The sequence below is a fragment of the Haliaeetus albicilla genome, chromosome 23 (assembly GCF_947461875.1).
Source record: "Haliaeetus albicilla chromosome 23, bHalAlb1.1, whole genome shotgun sequence".
Lineage (NCBI taxonomy): Eukaryota > Metazoa > Chordata > Aves > Accipitriformes > Accipitridae > Haliaeetus > Haliaeetus albicilla.
The window spans coordinates 17999245-18016970 of record NC_091505.1 but is presented as its reverse complement, the minus strand read 5'-3'; the positions used below and the strand labels follow the sequence as shown (position 1 = coordinate 18016970).

The window sequence follows — 17726 nt, the reverse complement described above, 5'->3', positions numbered from 1 at the left end:
TAATGAACTCTCCAAACTCCCTGCCTGGCCACCTCCTTTTAAAGAGTAATGTTTGACTCATTTCCTAAAATCTACACATCTCTCCAGCCAGCCTGCCGCAGAGTGGCCAGTGCAGGGCTGGTCCTGCCGATTCCCCTTCCCCTCCTGCCCCTCGTCTGGCCAAAGGATGCGGGAGGACAATCCCACTTCTCCCCACACGTACAAGCCGTGCCTGGAAGAAGCAGGCACGGCGCTCAGCTGGATCCCTAGAAAATGTCATAACACAAACAATAAATACCCATCATCATAATTTAAGATTCCTGCTGATTGCATAACATGGGTCACGGCCAAGCATTCACGGCCAAAGTTGCAGTGCCTGAAGTTACACATCCAAATAAAGAGCCGGACTGTCAGGGAGCAACCCGTGTTGCCTCCCGTCAATAACAGGAGCTGACTATTAACAGAAGACAAAACACAACGAGAAAATGCGTGCACATCCAAACAGCGAGGCTGCTTGTTTAGATGCCAAAATACTGACGTGGGTACCGGCTTTAAAAATTCCTTAACCTTTTTGTTGTATACGTTAAATAAATCAACTGCATCCAAAACGGTCGTGCATACTTGACACGCAAGAAGACAGCTGCATGTATATAAGAAGAGTGAATCATTAAAAAATAAATTCCAGGTGGATATTAGGGGGTTTTTTTGTCAATGATATTTTCTACAGAAAATATGTTCTTATGAGAAAAGTATTTAGGAACTATCAAGTATCTTTTTTTTTTTTTTAACCCCCAAAATATTTAGTTTCCTTCAGGCATTCCAGGTAATCTACAGGTGAACTGTCTGGAAAATAATCAGTCGCCAAAATAACCAACAAAGTTTGATTTTAGAACTTTTTTTTTCCCATGAAAAGCAGAGAATAAACTCTCAGGAAACTCTAACTCACAGAGAAAAGGGATAACTGTTGATGAAACAGATAGCTTTCTAACTGCTTTTTTAATACTCCATAAAATGTGCTGAGCAGAAAAAAAGCAACCCAAAATCACAAACCAGAGTCTCATCTTGGGAAGTATATTAAAACCAGACAGACAGATACATGCCAGCTTTATTTCTGTGTCCCTTCAAAAGTGATTTTTGACTTCCTTAAGCTTTCAGAGTGCTCTTTTGCCTCTGTCTCAGTCCCCAGCCAGCACATGCGGTTACATGGGTCACACCAGCCACATCACAAGCCCCATTCCAGCGCATTTGTTCTCAGCTGACGCGACACATCCCCACATGCAAACGGCTTCAGAAAACACAGCTTCCCTTTTAAAAAAATCTTCTCTCATTGAACACAATGCAGCTTTAAAAAGACAAGATATCCTGTATTTTACTGGATCATCGGGAGGGAAGTACGCAGAAACACAAGTGCTGTGGGCACTTTGCCTCCTCTCCTGAGCCTGTGAACCCGCAGGTTTGCTGTCCCAAATGCCACTGCCCCAACTGTCCCCAGCCTGGCTGTCTGGGATGCTGTCAGTGCAGATGGGGGTTTCTGGAAGCTGACTTGGAATTTGCTGTGTATTATTTCTGAATAGCAGTTTGACACAAGAAATTCAATCTATTATTTGTTGTCTTCATTATTCTTATTATTTTGTTTATTCTTATTCTTTGCTCTATTATTATGATTAATAATAACTTGTGGCACCTCTGCTTATCACTGTCCCCTGCTCATTGCAAAATCCTAGACAAGAGACTAAAGGTTTTACAGCGATCCACTCAACACTAAAATCTGCCAAAATTTGAGCTGTCCTAGGACTCATCCTCCATTCCCAGTACCGGTGGAGAGAGCTGGGCCATCCCAGCTGCATATTTGAAATAACCTTCTAAAGACATTCGGGAAAGGGATGTTGTACACAGAGCCAGAAGTGTACAGATCTGTCGACAGGTCCTGGAATATCCCTCCTGGCCGTGATACGAGTACTTCGCTTGGGTGCTGGGCTCCCTGCACAGCTAAAGGATGGTGCCTCAGCGATTTGGGCAGCACTCCCTAAATTGCTAAATTAGATCCCAGCGGCCCATGCAAAGCACTTTCCGTACACCTTTCCCTCTAGAAATAGCTAGATCCCCTGGAAAACCGGGAGGTGCAACCCCAGGAGCTCTGCAGCATCCGCATGGACCTGAGAGCCCACCCAGCACCCTCCCCCCCCCCCCCGGGGGGCACCCTCACCCCCCTGGGGACACCCTGGAGGAGCAGATACACTTGCACACCCCCCCCCCCACCCCCCCCCCCCCACCCCGTGCTTGTGCCCAGACCTGGCACCCAGCCCATCCCCCGGGAGGGTGGGCAGGCACCCACAGCCCAGGGGGGCTTTAAACTCGTGTCCCCCCCCCACGATGCTACCGGGCTCTCAGCCCCGGCAGGAGCCCACGGCCGGGCGGAGCGCCGCGCCGTTCATTAGAAGGCATCCCCGCCGTATTAATATGCAAAGCGGCGAGTCAGCTAATCGCTGCAAATCGTTTGTTTCCTTAATTGCCCTCCCGGGGCAAAAGCAGCGGCGGGGGCCGCACGTCGGTGGTGGGGAAGGGGAAAAGCGGCCGGAGCCCGACACGACGGAGCGTCCCGGAGCCCCGGGACCACGGCGGGGCTGGAGCCGGTTCCGATGGGCTTCACGCGGGTCTAGGGGGGCCCACGGTGGAGACGTGGGAAGAGCATCCTTCCCGGGACCGGGCCGGGCCGTGCCATACCGTGTGGGGGTGCCGGTATCGATCCCACTCCCCCCCCCACCCCGGGGAACCTTGTCCGTGTCTGCCCACGCCATGAAAAGCAAGCTGCCTAAATCCCAGTTATAGGATTAATTGTCACTGGAGTGGGGTGGAGGGTGCCCCGGGGCAGCAGGTGCCCGCTGGGCAGGAGCAGAGGGACAGCAAACGCCACATCAGCCCTGCAAGGAGCTTCATCCTTGGGTGGATGGTGAGGGAAAGAAGGGAATAGGTTGCACAGAGCTGCATATGACGCAGCGCCAGCGCCGGAGGACGAGCAAGGTTGGGTTTAGAGGCTGTCTGGTGCTCAGAGATTCAAGTCCCTTTTGATCCAGCAGACCCAGGCTTTTTTTTCCCCTTTCACAGGCACAGCCAGAGCCCGTCTGTCCACAGGGGCTTTTATCTCATGCTAGCAGAGAGACAGGGCTCTCAGGACAGCTCTGGCTGAAGATGGTGCCTTCCAGGTGATCCTTTTTACTGCGGCAGCCACCCATTTCAGTGCTTTTGGGGGGTGGTTGTTTTTTCCTTCCAAGGTAGCTTTTGCCAAGAAAACATTAGCAAGCAGGATTTGTTGAGTAAATGCACCTACAGGCTTAAACCGCGGGCATTTAAAAAAGAAATAAAACAAAGTGTAAATATGTTATCATGCACACCTAGGGCCTGATCCTGTGGAGGTTTACTCCTGAGAATAATCCTTGCCCAGGCAACTGCAGCAGTGCCTTTGAACTCAGCCAGACTACCTGGGAGAGCGGGGAGCATCTCATAAATACCAATGAAGGCAGGCTCAGACCCCAGGCTGCCTTGGCCGAGGTGTAAAGAAATTTGAAGAAGGTATTACCTCTGTGGAGTTCTCATGACTTCTGGGAGCGATGGTGACTTCTGGTGTTATCTCAGTCTGCCACCAAAGACCACCGGGCCCACCCACGCAGACACATCCTAACCCAGAAGCTCAGGGGCTGCCTGATTCCAGTCTGTTTTCCACGGCCTTGATGTCTTGCTGCTGCTTTCACTCCACAGGTTCCTCTTGACATAAAGAAAGTAGTTTGGTAGATGGAGGCAAGCTGCCTTACAGCTTTCCAGTGAGAACTGAAGGATATTTGTCCCTTACAGTTCCCTGGAGAGTCCCTTCCTAACTGAGATCCTCAACTAGATGCGTGACTCTCAGGCAGGTCATTGGGCACCCCCATGACAAACCGTTGTTTCTTCTGCTATTGCGTACGAGTGCAAAAATAGATTCACGGCTCTCTGACACTCCCTTTTGTGATTCCCACAAGACACATTCAGACCTAGTAGAGACAGGAGACAGAGATCATGCTGTCCAGAAGAAAGCTTCATAGATTTCTCCTTGCAAATAACTCCAGGTGACCCACCAAGGCCTGTCCTCAGCACAGTAAAGGACTAAGAGAAGCGCGAGTCTGGTGAGAAAGGAGGCTGTTTCTGGGGTTGGTATAAACTCCTGATAGCAATGATCCCCAGCTTTAGGCACGTCCTGCAAACCTTAGCCTCTGCCTGACTGCAGATTAAGGAAGAGGTGAAGATGTCTCAGATTCAGTTCCTCTGCTCTGGAGCCCACGGTAGGACAGGGCTGTTGGGAGAGCTCTGTGTTGCTTTAGTCCTGTCTGTGATTCATCATCAGAACTCTGGTTGACGAGCTCTTGGGAGAATATGAAGGTCATCTAATCAGGATGGTTATTAACCAGAGTTGTCAGGTCAACCCGTGACTGCTAGGTGTTCAGTCAATTATGTGAATCGGCCTCCATCAGTCCAGAAATGAATGCTTTTCCTTCCACACGGAAAGCCAAGTAGAGCCGGATACCATAGCACCTTTATGGACTTGAAAGTCCCAGCCACTGAAAACAGTAAATGGTACACGGTTATGGAAAATAAATGAAATGCTCCAGAAAACAAATACCCCTGTCTTCCTGCTTCCCACAACTGGTTTGCATCCTGGAACTCATCGATACAAAATTGTTGTCGACCTACAAAAGAAAGTCTTTGTTTTAAATCTTGCCTCTTTTCTTTTATATCTGGGGCAAAACATTCCCCCGTGCCTGCGCGGCAGCTCTGTGCTGGATATCCTGCCCTTGCTGCCCTGGGGGGAGCAGGGATTGCTCTGCACAGGGACCCAGCACAGGGTATGCACTGGGGAGCTGTGGGCAGAGGGGAGAAGAGCAACTGTGCCCTGCACCCAAAGAACAAATATTCTGACCTAGAACAGGACCCCTGGGCGTAACCTTTATGTTTCTTTGATATTAATTTTTCTTGATCTCAGCAATTCCTTTTTCTGCAGCTTTGGGTTTGATGATGCACACGCACTAACTTCTTTGGCTTCCAGGTAGAATTACAAATGTATCTCCTTGCAAAATTATGAAGTTTGAAAACAAGTTTTAGTTTAGCAGGAAAAGATTTCTATTTATTTTTCTTCTCCCTGGTCTCAGTGATGATAATTCTGAATTTGTTCCAGACTCAGTTACTTCCAATCAGGCCTGTTGTCCCCTGGTACAGATTTGCCCTCTGCAACAAACACTTCCACGTTGTTCAAGGTGTGGGTCTGTCACCTTTGCTACAAGCAGTGCAGGCAGGAGAGAGCCCCACTGTACACGCTGGTGTGTGAAAAGAAAGGAATGAAATTAAAAAAGAAACCCTATTCTGACCTAATTCTGAAAGCTTCATTATTAACCGATAATTAGCAATCATAGGCTTAGAAACATCATTGAAAGGTGGAAGAAATATATACATCACAGCCCAGATGATTTAAAACATAAATTCTGAGTTTTGAGTCTACCTGCTGATGGAGGGCTGCTGGGGCAGAGAAACAGCCAAATCAAAGGACCTCGGGCACAGCCCCTCCCATGCAAAAGGCCTCGCCACCCCCAGCAGCTCCAGCTCCATCCCTTTGTAAAACCACACCAAACACTCGCCCTGAGCAGGAGACCCTTGTGCTTCTTGGGTTCCCACTTTGGCAGGACTAGCACTGGTATTTTGGGCACAGTCCCCAGCGGGGAGGTCTCCCTGGCGTGATGCAGTCCGCCTGGGAATGGGGCACCGTGGGGCTGGGGGCTGCTGCCCTGCTTGGGGTTGGGGGGGGTTCGGGGAACTCCGACTCCACCATCAGCAACAGAACTCAGCCTCAAACCCCAGCCCTTCCCCTGCCCAGAAATACATTGGCCAGGCATTTTGTACGCTCTCATGTGACCTTTTCTAGCTCTCAAATAAATAGAGCGCAGAGCCTGTGGTTTGCTATGGCAGGGCGCGTGCTGAAATCTCCAGTGAGGCTTTTCCAGCGGGTTTGTTTTGGAGTCTCTGGCAGGGCTCGGGGTTGGCCAAGAATGGTGAGTCCTTATGTATCTAGGCCCGCTTATACCCCAGGTTAGTCGTAATTTATTTACAATTTGGATTGCCTTCTGTCTGTCCTACAACTACAGGAAAGACAGTGATAATTTCTGTTTACAAGCCATAGGATTTGGCAAGATCAAAATCTCCTGCTTTGTTTCTTAATAGTCCAGTGATTTCACGTCAAACCTGTTGAACTTTTTTCTCTAACAACATGCAGAAGAAAGCCATATTTTTTTCCTTGCTTGGTCTGAGCCCAGAAAGTGAAGGAGGACGTGCAGTACCATCCAAAACAAAACCTAATAGTGCACCAGGGAGATGTTCAGCACAGCGAGTTCCCAAACATCGCTGCACAGCAGCTTCACGCAGGCAGAAACTTGCACCATTTTGGGGCTGAGAAAAATGTGAAATATAACATAAGGCTGATTCACCCTTGCCCATAAAACCCTTTCGTGCCAGCAGTGTTTCCATAAGCACAACCTTTGCAAGAGCCAGGACAAAGAGTTACTTCTCTATTAGGCAGAGCGGAGGAACACTGCATCCAAATTTGCCAACGTGACCTGTTTATATGCTTCAAATTTTTGTCAAGACACAACATGAGGGCAGTAGACATTAAGAAGTCCTGTAGATGGTTCCTGCAGATATAGTGCATCAGAGTGAACCCAGCAAGATTCTTGAATCTAACACCCAGTAGGAGTCGAATGTACTGCACAAAATCAGTGCACAGCAAAGCTCACAGCTGCCATGACCCCTTGCACCCGTGGTCCACCTTGTATGCCCACCCATCTCTGCCTGGGAAGTCCTGCACACACAGTTCAGTCCCAAAGGTCAGGGCACTTGTAAACTGGAAAAAAGCTGCTCATCTGCAAGGGAGGGCAACTGAGCAGTGCATCAGCTTCTGGAGGGGCCATGCAAAATTATTTGTAGTGTTGACTCTGTCCCTAAGGACCGCATCCTTTTTAAGACAGTGGCACTTCTTGGAGCCAAAGCTGATGAAGTCTTCTGGGTGAAGCCTACACCTCTGCTGTGCCACATACCAGGCTGGAAAGTCAGAAGGTCTAGTCCCAGCCTTAAAAAACCTCCTAAAGAAGCCAGACAGAGATGCAACGATACTTTTTACTACTCGAGGCACTTACAAACGCCAGATTACTGCATACATTTGTAAGGAGAGAAAATTAAATCCAGATCCCACCTTCAGGTTAGAAACTCTCAAACCGCTAGTCCTTTCTGGCACTCACAATGCCTCTAGGAATGCTGCACTGCCTCAACAAGGGGGAAAATACCAACACTTGATAAAGACCCTGTTCTTTGTACCACATCTCCTTGGGAGGCTGAACTTCCTTGTTGGTTCTTCTTGCCCTTTCCATTTATGAGAAACAACCCATGGCCATTTGAGAAACAGAAGCAACACCACTATGTGATTTACATGACCAAATGCAACCGAATGAAGGTGAATTTCAAATATTGAGTGTCATTTTGATTTAGAGGACATCAGTCATCTCAGAGGAATTAAAAAAAAAGAAGAAGAAATAGCAGCCTGCTTTTAGGTATCCCAAGAGAAGGAGTGGAACAAACCTCATCAAGTAAATAATACGCTTAGCCTCAGTTTTAATTTAAACCATATTTTAGCGTCTCAGCATAGCAGGAATTCCATAACATCATTCCAGCTTGCATCGTTGCTACAAATATTTCTGTCCACATTTGACATGCAGCTATGCGGTAGTTGTGTTAGCAACTTCTGTACTAGGAAATGGCTGAAAAAAAGCGGGATCTTCACAAAGTTGTTTCTTTTGACTATTGCTTCTAATTCAGTACAAATTCAAGACCTAATGTGGAAATGGCTATTGCAGTGATCAAAATCATAGTTTTACCAGCAAACCAATAACCATAGCACAACTATTCACTGAAAATCAATGGCAAGAAATGACTGTTCAAATGAATGGGCCCAACACAGCAGAAGTAGTCATGGAGTCCAGTGACACAGATGTACGAGGAAAAATAAGATCACTAAAAGATCCAAAATAGAGAAATAAAAATGTTTTGCGAGATTCACAAATATTTCAGGCAGAAAGCTTGGCTTTATGTTAATTTGGGCAAATAAGCAAGGAGCTACGCAGCAGCCTGCAGTGTGACCAGGCACAAAAGTCTTGGAAGAATATCAGCATTTTCGGTCAAAACTCCCAAGCTGGAAAGTGGAGCTCCAGAAGTGCCCTCCACAGTGTCTTGCTGGATCTATGGGAGTGTAGATCAGAGCATCCATGTACACAAGGTGACTTTGTGAATGGGGAGAGTCCTGTCATGGGCACTGGCAGGCAAAGACACTCCCCACAGCAGCTAATAAGCCATGTTAAAGCAATTTAAATCTCAAAGAGATTGCCCCCACTCATCAGGCAGCACAGACATGCAACGGGGATTTGGTGCCAGAGGAGCAGAAAGTACAATATGCCAAAAAAAGGGCTGGTAGTAAGCATGTGTCACTTCATCTTGATGGCATTTCTCCAAAACTCCTCTCCAGCAGGCTTGAGACAAATCTTAAGTCACCAGATCAAATTAACTGCCCCAGAGAAGAAGAAACACACCTGCAAGTACCTGCGTTGTTTCAGAAGTCTAGATCACATCAATGTCCAACATTGCCTAGCTCTGAATACATAAAGGCACTTTGGGAAGTGATGCCCAGCGAAAAATCACTGAAAATTATGAGCAGAAGATAAAGGAAAAAGAGAGACCGTTTAATACTCAACTGTCAGGTTGCTAAAGAACAATGCAGACAGAGATAAAAGAGAAAGCGTTGAAAGCTTTCAAAGTGAAAAGGCAGAACGCATTATTTGTGTTTAGTTAACTAGATAAAAAGCGCACTGGACATACATATTTGATTTTCAGCTAGGGAGACCTGACAACCCAGTAAGTCTCAAAAGCAGACAAGTCACCCCCAGCAGCAGCACCGGCCAGCACCGGGTGCAGCGTTCGAGCAAGCCAGGGTGGGAAAGGGGTGCGTGGGGTGACCACGGCTGTGAGAATGGTTGGATCATAGTGCTGGGGACATTTGTCTCAGAAGTACCGCATTCTCATTTGGGGTTTTTAAACGCTCCTCACCTCTGGAAGCACAGGACAGCATGGCGATGCCAGCAGCCTGCTGAAGGACTTTGGAAACAGTACGGCAAACACAAGGAAGAGCTTTCACATCGCCTGGGGGAATCTATCCATCCTCCACAAAGACAGCTCTCCTTTGGCATTTTCAGTTGTCCAGATACAAGCCAGCCCCAGTTAAAAGCCATGGTCCCAGTTAAAAGCCATGGTCCTTCCCTAAATGAGAACTTGCTTAACAAAATGTTAGATGCAAAACTATGGGGGTACTACAGTATGAGGGATGTGAGCTGGGAAACACCAGCCCGACCTGCTCCCTGATTTCCTACGAAATGGAGGTGAAGGTAATTGGAACGCAAGTTGGGTACAATTTGTATATATTTTATATTTTTTTTTTTATATCTATGATAGATTCTTAATCCATTTCCTTTGTTTGTTTGTTTTAAAGAGATTTATAGATTTGTCCTCACAGCAGCATAAGTCCCTAGATATGTTGAGTTTTCTGTTGCTCAGACAGGCTTTTTAAACTTCTGCGAGATAATTGGTACAGTTTACTTGGCTAAATCAGAGAGAGGTTTTCAAAGACTGAAATGGCAATGAAGCACCTAACTCCCATCGGTGTTCAGAGACTTGTTCTCCTTAATCACTGCAGTACTTTGGAAAGCAGAAAGCTTTGTCACAGCTGCACTCTGTACTCTGGGCAATAAAGGATACTACTTTACATTCAGTTTTAAAAAAAAAAACAACAGAAAAAAACCCCTTTCAATTTGGGCTAAGGAACGTGGTTCATTTGCTGACTTCCTGAACTGCTCCGATCGTGACCGGGAATGCCAGCAGCAGCCAAGGGTTTGTCTCTGCTGCCACAGAGCTGTGTGGAAAAGCCACGAGCAATATTTTCTTTGAGGGCAGCCTTGTTTGGAGCTATCATTCTCCCCCGTTTTCCTTTATATTTAAGCCTTGCAAAACACCAACCCGTCTATTCCTCACCTGAACTTCTACTCTTGTTTGGAATCAACTCCATGACAACCAGCTTCGATAGGAGAAATACGGCATGGGCAACGTGACTCCGGTCCGATACAGGGCTTTTCTGCTCAGTTTGGTTTCAAGGCAGGTGACACCAAAGTGCTTTCTTGGAGGAAGCTGGCAGCAACCCAGCTTGCCCTGGGAGAGGCAGAAGTTTAGACTCCCAAAGGCTCTCCCAGCCACAGGCAAAATGTCTAACTTTGGTGTTTTTTGGACTTGCTCAGTTGCCTACAGAGGCAGATGCTCAGCTCAGGGCTGTGCCAAAACCTACCTGTTTTACCTTCAGTCTGCAGGTTTTCAGCTAGCAGAAACCAGGAGCAAGACATGCAGAAGTCATTGCATTTCCCAAAGGTCCTTGCTTTGCTCTCCTGCCGGTCCCACTGCGTTTCTGAACCGCGGCTGCCCAGCAGGCAAGGCGGGGAGCTCTGCGGAAGGTGGGAGCTGCAGAGAGCCCACCACGGTGGCTGGGGATGGCAGCGGCTCTAAGTGACAGTGGCTTGGGAGAGGGACTGGGAAGTCACAGACTGGTCTGCTCAGCTGCCACACTACAAACCCAGTAACGATTTAGTGCTGCTCCACCCCACCAGATGTAAAATTGTACCGCTTTCCTCCTCAGAAGTGCACACACTTTCCATTTCATTTAACGCAAGTGTTCCTCCGACTTCACATCAGCAGGGACAAAAAAATTCTGCTTTCAAGGACTAGTGAAAAATCCCCTCCAAAACAAAAAAGAAAGAAAAATATTAACCAAAGGAAGTACAGAGCAGTTTCATGAGACCACTGGAAGGGGTGGAGGGGTCTCCCCTTAGCCAGGACCTGGGGGCCGCCAACCAGCACGTGCAAACTGAAGGTCAGGTCCTCCACCAAGAAGACCCCCTTTCCAAAGAGCTCTGCCAGCCCCGCAGCTCACGTCAGGATCCCATTTCAGCCTCCCCAGCATTCCTCACCAGCTTTCTTTTCCTCTCTTCCTCCCTCCTGCCTTAACCACCAGCTTCCCCTCTATGTTTGGACTTCAGTAAAGCAAGAATTTTCAGTTGAATCGTAAATTCATCAGATACGCAGTTTTGGTCACCCTGAAACTATTAGCTAGTCTGGGTCAGATTTGTCAAATAGTTTGGGCTGGAAACTATGCGTTCAAGGATGGGCGGGGGAATAGGGTTGCTTCATGGTTGAGGCAAGCGACCCACAACACACAGATGGAGGCCATGCACTCGGTCCCTCTGTCTCAGGGCTTTTTTCAAGCTTTAAAAAGTGGAACAGGTCCTGCGGGAGCCCAGGAAGCCAACAGCAAGATTTCCAGAGAGCCTGGGATCAGGTAAAGGGCAGATCTGTGCATACCCCACACCTCAGGTGAGGCTGATTAGCAAGCAAACCTTCATGTTGGAAGAGCTCCGGTTGGTACGAAAAGCTTGAAGAGCCATACAGCGAGTGAGAGGAGAAGGACTGTCCCTGGGCAAGGAGGGCAGGAGTCCGAGACATGGGATCACACCCCCCCACCCCTGCTCCTGTGAGGGGTTCATTACTGACACAAGAGGGGAGGAGAGCCTGAGGAGGGGGCACTTCCCCAGGAGGTCCTTTTTGGGTCACTGTCAATTAACAGAGGACTCAAAGCTACCAAGAGGAGAAGAAAGAACATAAAATAGCCTGGCTCATAAGCACGTTGTGAAGTTGCACAAGAAAAGTAGGATTAGTGACATCAGGAGCCTCTCATTTTGAACTAAATTTCCCAATTCCAAGAAGATTAATAACACAAGTGTTAGGCAATACAAACCAGCCCAGAAGGCATCTGGTGTCCCACATCCCTAGAAAGAGCCTGTAAGTTTGTATTGCCAGTGCAGTTATCGAGAAGCAAAATCACATGCAAAGAAATCAAAGCCAACACCAAAACTGGTGCTTTTTCTCCATCTGCCTCCGCTCTCCATCATTTTCCCGTGCACTAGAGAGCACGGCAATTCCCCACATCGCACGCCTTGCAGCACGGTTTCTGTGCTCCCCTGAGCTGTGCTGCCTCGTACTGCAGCACCTCGTACTGCTCCTTAAGCTAGAAATAATAGCGACTTATCTGAGTGCTTCCCAGGAGAAGGACCTTTAGGACATGGCAACAGCCAGGAGCATTCAGCACAAGAGCATTGCATGTTCCCCTATCTAGCAGCCAAGCCAAATCCTCATTGATTGTCACTACAATATTAGATGCTGATATGAGGGTGGATCACAAAACCACCCCGGCTTTCCCATCCTACGTGGGCACCCAAAGTGTCAGGGAGTCAAGTCTGTGGGGAGCAGGGAATATCCCTGTGGATATTGGGTTTGTGCCTTCCAGGGCACAACAAAAGCACTCCCCGGCCCATCCTGGTGTAGTCAAGCCCCCATGATTTCCACAAAAAGAGGACTTCCCATGGCAGGTAGATTGAGCACGAGGGTGATGAATCCCCAATGCATCCCACCCTGCGGGGGGGACGACCCACATCTGTTTGGCAGCATTTCAACCTCCAGTAGATGTGGCTTCAACACAAGGGACTCCAGTGCTCTCCCTGAAAGCCGGTGCTATGGGGTTACCTGCAAAGGGTCTTGTTTTATTCTCTAAAGGAAGAGAAAAGGGTTAAAACAACCTCCATTGCAAGGAGCAGTAGTGTTGTCTCGACCCCAATATTCCTGACAGGAGAGGAAAAGATTCAGGATCTGGCCGACGTTGATTTTGTTTTGTAAGAGCTTGATCTGCTCCTTTTCTGCTGACAGCATTGATGGGAGCAAGTTTCGTACCACATATCTGGGCTGCAGGAGTCCGGAAAGTTACTGACTGAAGGGGAAAAATGCTGAAATCCACTGAAAAGTGAAGGGAAGATGCAGGGAGAAGAGGCACACTTTGCTAATTTTTTTTTTTACATTGCAACAGCTGTGCTTACATGAAAAGGGTCATTAACTGAAGATGCACAGAGTACCAGCATGTCTACTGAGGGTTTATACAATTTAGGAGATCACTGCAGATTACAATGCAGGAACATTTAAAATTCACAAACAAATCCCATAAAATACCTTTGTAGGTATTTTAATGGTCCAAAACAAGTACTGTGTACTACTCAATAGGTGCAATTTTTCCTTTTTACTAAATTCCATATGTAAAAATCAATCTGTTCTTTTTAAAAACAGAGACTTTTTTTTACTACTCTATTTTAAAAGAATAAAGACAGCTCCTACTGAGATGTCTGTTTAAAAGTTCAGTACATTCTGCTGCCTTATTTTATCTAGCAATGATGAACTAAAAGAACACTGAAAATTCAATCATGATGGCAATAATATTTGAAAAGTCTATAAAAAAAGAATGATTTAGGTGGTAAGAAACATTTTTTGCTGAAATTCTGAACTCTGTATTTCTGTTTCATTACATGAAAAATAATACAGGCCCTATGCAGAAGAAAACGTGTTCTGTGTACCACTTTGATGGAAACAAAACAGCGTTTTAAAAGGATCGTGAAATGAAAGGTGATTTTTAAAAAACACACAGGTATTTACATAGAGCCATTTACTCAGCTTTCAGAATCATGCCATTGCCTCTCCATAGTTTAGCCATCTCTCGGATAGTTTGCATAAGTATGCATTTATTTACTAATCTTCAAAGAGTCCCCATTTTTCCTAGCTTTCCACTGTAGTCATTAGAGGTCACAACCCTGTAGGAAATATGGGCTGCCATGGTAACACAAAATGTCTGCTACAGGCTTAGTGTAATTCCTCTCTAATAGAAAAACAACAGCAGCAAATCCTGCCTTTGATAAACAGGCTTATACGTTGTAAGAAGCCGCTACCTAGAAAGGTGTCTATCACTTCAAAACGGCTCTAAGTGAAATAAATGTAAAAAAAAAAAAAACAAACGGAAAACAAACTCACATGTTCAACATGATTAAAAAACCCCTAAATGCTACTAAGGTACACAAAGGAGAACATGGAAATAATTCGGCGTACCAATCTGCGACATCTCGTTAAATACGGCGGGTGAAGTTTGCAAGGCGCCGTGCTGCAGCCCGTCAAAGCAAGCCCAGCTCTACTCAACAACAAGTGTCTGCTGAGTACTTCTAACAGGATTCCTAGCAAACCTTTCTCATCACAAGGAAAAAGGCTGCATTTTCATATGTCTGAAAAAGCAAAAATTCAGAGGGAGACAGTCACCTCTCTGATTGCAACAAGGTAGCCTGGCCTTCCCGGCTTGGAAATTCCTGTGGAAAAAAATGCATCTGGTTCCAATAGATAACTGGGGTTTGGGAGGGGGGGAAAAAAAGGGGTCTGTTTGATCTGGTGGTTCATGGGCATTACTGGCATTTCAGTGAAATCCCGCCTCGCTGAGAGGAAGGGTCCCGGTGCGGCCGGCTGGCTGGCTCGCCAGGGTGGGTATTTCAGGAGGGCTCTGGCCACCCCTCGCACCTGCACTCAACATTGCCTCATGCTTCCGAGTCCTGTCTACCGCTCCCAAAGGCTCCTGTCTCCTCTCCTGCCTTCCTCCTGCTCAGCGCACGCACGAAGGAGTGGTTTTCTTTAATGCATTACCCAGGATTTTCCCGAGAATGTGGGGTTTTGTGCCAATTTCTAGACTTCCTTGGTCTTTTTCAGATATTTTGCAATTGCTGATGGGATACTCCCTGCTCGCCATCCCGTACCACCGTCGGGGTGCCGCTCGGAGGGGATATGCCTTTGGTGTGTCTGCAGCAATGTGGAGCCTCCCCCCAGCCAAATCCTGTTTCTCGTTGTCTTTTGTTTACATTCCTCCAGCCAGTTTTCAATCCAGAGAGCAGCAGTCATATCTCCACCAATTCGAGTTAATTTTTCAATTAAGCTATTGCATTACCTCTACTCCATTCCCTATGCTGTTTGCTTTGCTCTTCTATTTTTTTTTTTTTAAAGTGCTTAATTTTGCCTGATAAAATACAGTTCCTCTAAACACTTGGCAATCTGCTATTTCTTTCTATTTATAGTTGGTATACCCATCGCTTTAGGTGTCCTATGCCAGGAAGGGCAATTTGAATTTCTTGCGGGTTTGCATCAAGAAGGAGGCTGCTGAATCCTGTCCACCCTGGATACCCTTCTGGACAAGCCTCTCTGCAGGGGGACGAGAGGCTCCTCGTCCCACTCTCCTCCCTCCGAGGATTCACACCACCACGCCAGCAAGGGAATTCAGACCCTGAGAGTCACTGTAACTGAGTCAAGATGTGAACCCCCGAGATTTCCCATCGTGGGGTCCCCCAAGAGCCCATGGCTGAGGATTCGCTGCCTGCGACAGACGCCTTTCTCACGGAAACACCATCCACCCCGACGGCAAGTTTCTAGGGCGGTTGGAAAACAGACCCTCACCTACTGTGAGCCTGATAATGAGGAACAGCATTTTGGGCAAGGATCTAATCCACAGCAGAAAGCCAAGCTCCCTTTATCCAGTCTGCTGCTATCCCGTGGCAGCCTTTCACAGCGTTTTACCAGCTCCATGCACAAAGAAATGCCAAAATATCTCTCTGCCTACACACTTTCCGATTCCTTTGGTTGGAGCAATAGTGATTTTTATCTTCTTCCTCCTCCACTACCGCTTTGAAGCCTTAAGTGTCAGAAGATATTTCAGATTTCTCCCCCCTTTCCTGCCTGCCCAGTTCAGGTTATGAGATGGTCTGTACTTTCAGCCTGTGCCCAAGAAAAGCCACTGAAAGCGTAATTAATACATGTGGGTGCTAATGCATCCTCCCTTGCATTAGTCCAAAAAAGCAACTTGGTCTGGAAAGTTCTGCTTTGCCTATAATATTGTCCCCAAAGACTGCCGTGAACACCCTAAAGCTGGCAGCTGAGAAACAAGTCCTTTTCACACCCGTCTCCATATCACCACCACTACAGCTGGGAATCAAAATGAGCGCTCACCCAAAACCCACCTCTGATGAGCCGTGTTGTAGACGAAAGGTAGCGTGTTCTCAGGTATGGGGGGACTATCCCACGTCAAGTGAAGCGAGCTGGTTACACCCACAACAGGAATTGAGGGATGTTCCCAAACACAGCTCTCCCAGTAGTGTCCCCATGTCCCCGCATCGCCCCCTCACTAGCTGTCACCATCTGCTTTCTGCTTCTCCATAGGGTGCAAGTCCTCCTTGGTATCTGCTCATACCATGCCCGGACACAAGTGGCATCTGCAGCGTGGCACCGAGCCCCACATTAGAGCCAGCTGCTCCCAGCACAGCCTTTGGGGCCAAATATCTACCTGCCTTCTCCACTTACCAAGAGAAACCCTTTACGGTAACTACACACACAGTCACAGTGCATAGCGGGAACGAACCCACAGCACCATTTTGCTCTACCGAGTCCTTTGCAGGGCCGCTCTTGCCACCATCAGCATCCTCCCCAGCCCCTCCAGAAACCCCCAGCAGCAGCAGCGACGAGCACCACTGACAGTGCCTCGCCGAGCACGTGAAGCAGCCGGACCACGTACGACAGAGCTCACCTGCAGCCTTTTTGCTGCCCGGAGAGAGCCCAGCAGGCTGGAAGGGGCTCTTGTCCCTGCCAGTCCTTGCAGAAGCAGTGGCCCCAGCACTGTGGTGGGCAGATGAGCAGCACACCATCGCTCAGACCTTCCTCCTGCCCTGGCATTGAAGATTTTTCACTAGAAGCCTCAATATTGTCTCCTCTAAATGGGTGCTTGCCCACCAGCACTGCGGGAGGCTTTCTCCTCTGCCCCATAGAACAAGAGAGCAGAAGGCACTTGCCACGTTGCATGTTGTCTCCTACCACCGCCAAGGTCTCCCCTGGGAGGAAAAGTAGGACATTTCGGCACTCTGCACCATTTTTTTACTTATTACCCTCTGAAAGAGGAAGATCTGGAGCAAATTTCACGAGTATAATTCATTCCACACACCATTGATGAAAATAAATGCACTTCTGTGCCACCTCATCTCACAGCCAATGGGGAGCTCCCTGCTTCTCCATACAGCTCCCAGTTGACTCCCACATCCACACGCAAAATCCAGCAGCCGGAGACACCACGCAGGTTGGAGGCAATCCTGGGGGACCCGAGCTCTGCAAACCAATGAATGAATTACCCTCCTCCATCGGCGAAGTTTGATTACACCCGCAGCTGATGTAATACCGGTAACGTGTGAGGAAACACAAGAGAATCCAAATCGCTTCCACAGGCTCCTCCCGCGCTGAGGAGCTGCCACGTGGCATCGCGCGGCCTCCACCCGCGCTGCCGTCCCACCGCAAGTCTCCGCACGGTGCAAATTAGCAAGGCAGGCAACCGCCGTAGAGAGGAAGGCTGCTGCCTCTCAAAATGTACTTGGGTAATTTATTTTGACAAGTGTAGCTTGGTTTTAATCATCGATAATTCTTCTGAGCAAAGCGTCTTCGGGTAAGCGGGCTGTAGTCTACTTTGTAAAAGTAATGAAGTTGGAGTAACAGGAGGGCTCGCTGCAGCGTTCTGCTATTAATCAGTGCTAATAAATGTGAAGAAATCACTGTTTTGTGTATGTAAATTATGGAATTTGCAGATAAGCAAAGTGTAAATGAGCGAGGTTTGGTGTAGACGAGGTACTTCCACTTTGTGCCAAGAACAG

The 17726-nt window shown here is 47.7% G+C and overlaps 1 long non-coding RNA gene across 2 annotated transcripts in view; it reads right to left on the bottom strand.

The window, feature by feature from the left end:
- LOC138690655 (uncharacterized) overlaps positions 1 to 17726 on the bottom strand; it is a 103923-nt gene that overhangs the window by 52265 nt on the left and 33932 nt on the right. The window contains exon 1 of one of the 2 annotated variants that reach the window (XR_011329413.1): positions 3557 to 3815. The exons of the other annotated variant lie outside the window; for it this stretch is intronic. This is a non-coding gene — a long non-coding RNA (uncharacterized lncRNA). Of the gene's footprint in view, positions 1 to 3556; positions 3816 to 17726 lie in introns of those variants that run through there. 2 annotated transcript variants of the gene reach the window in all.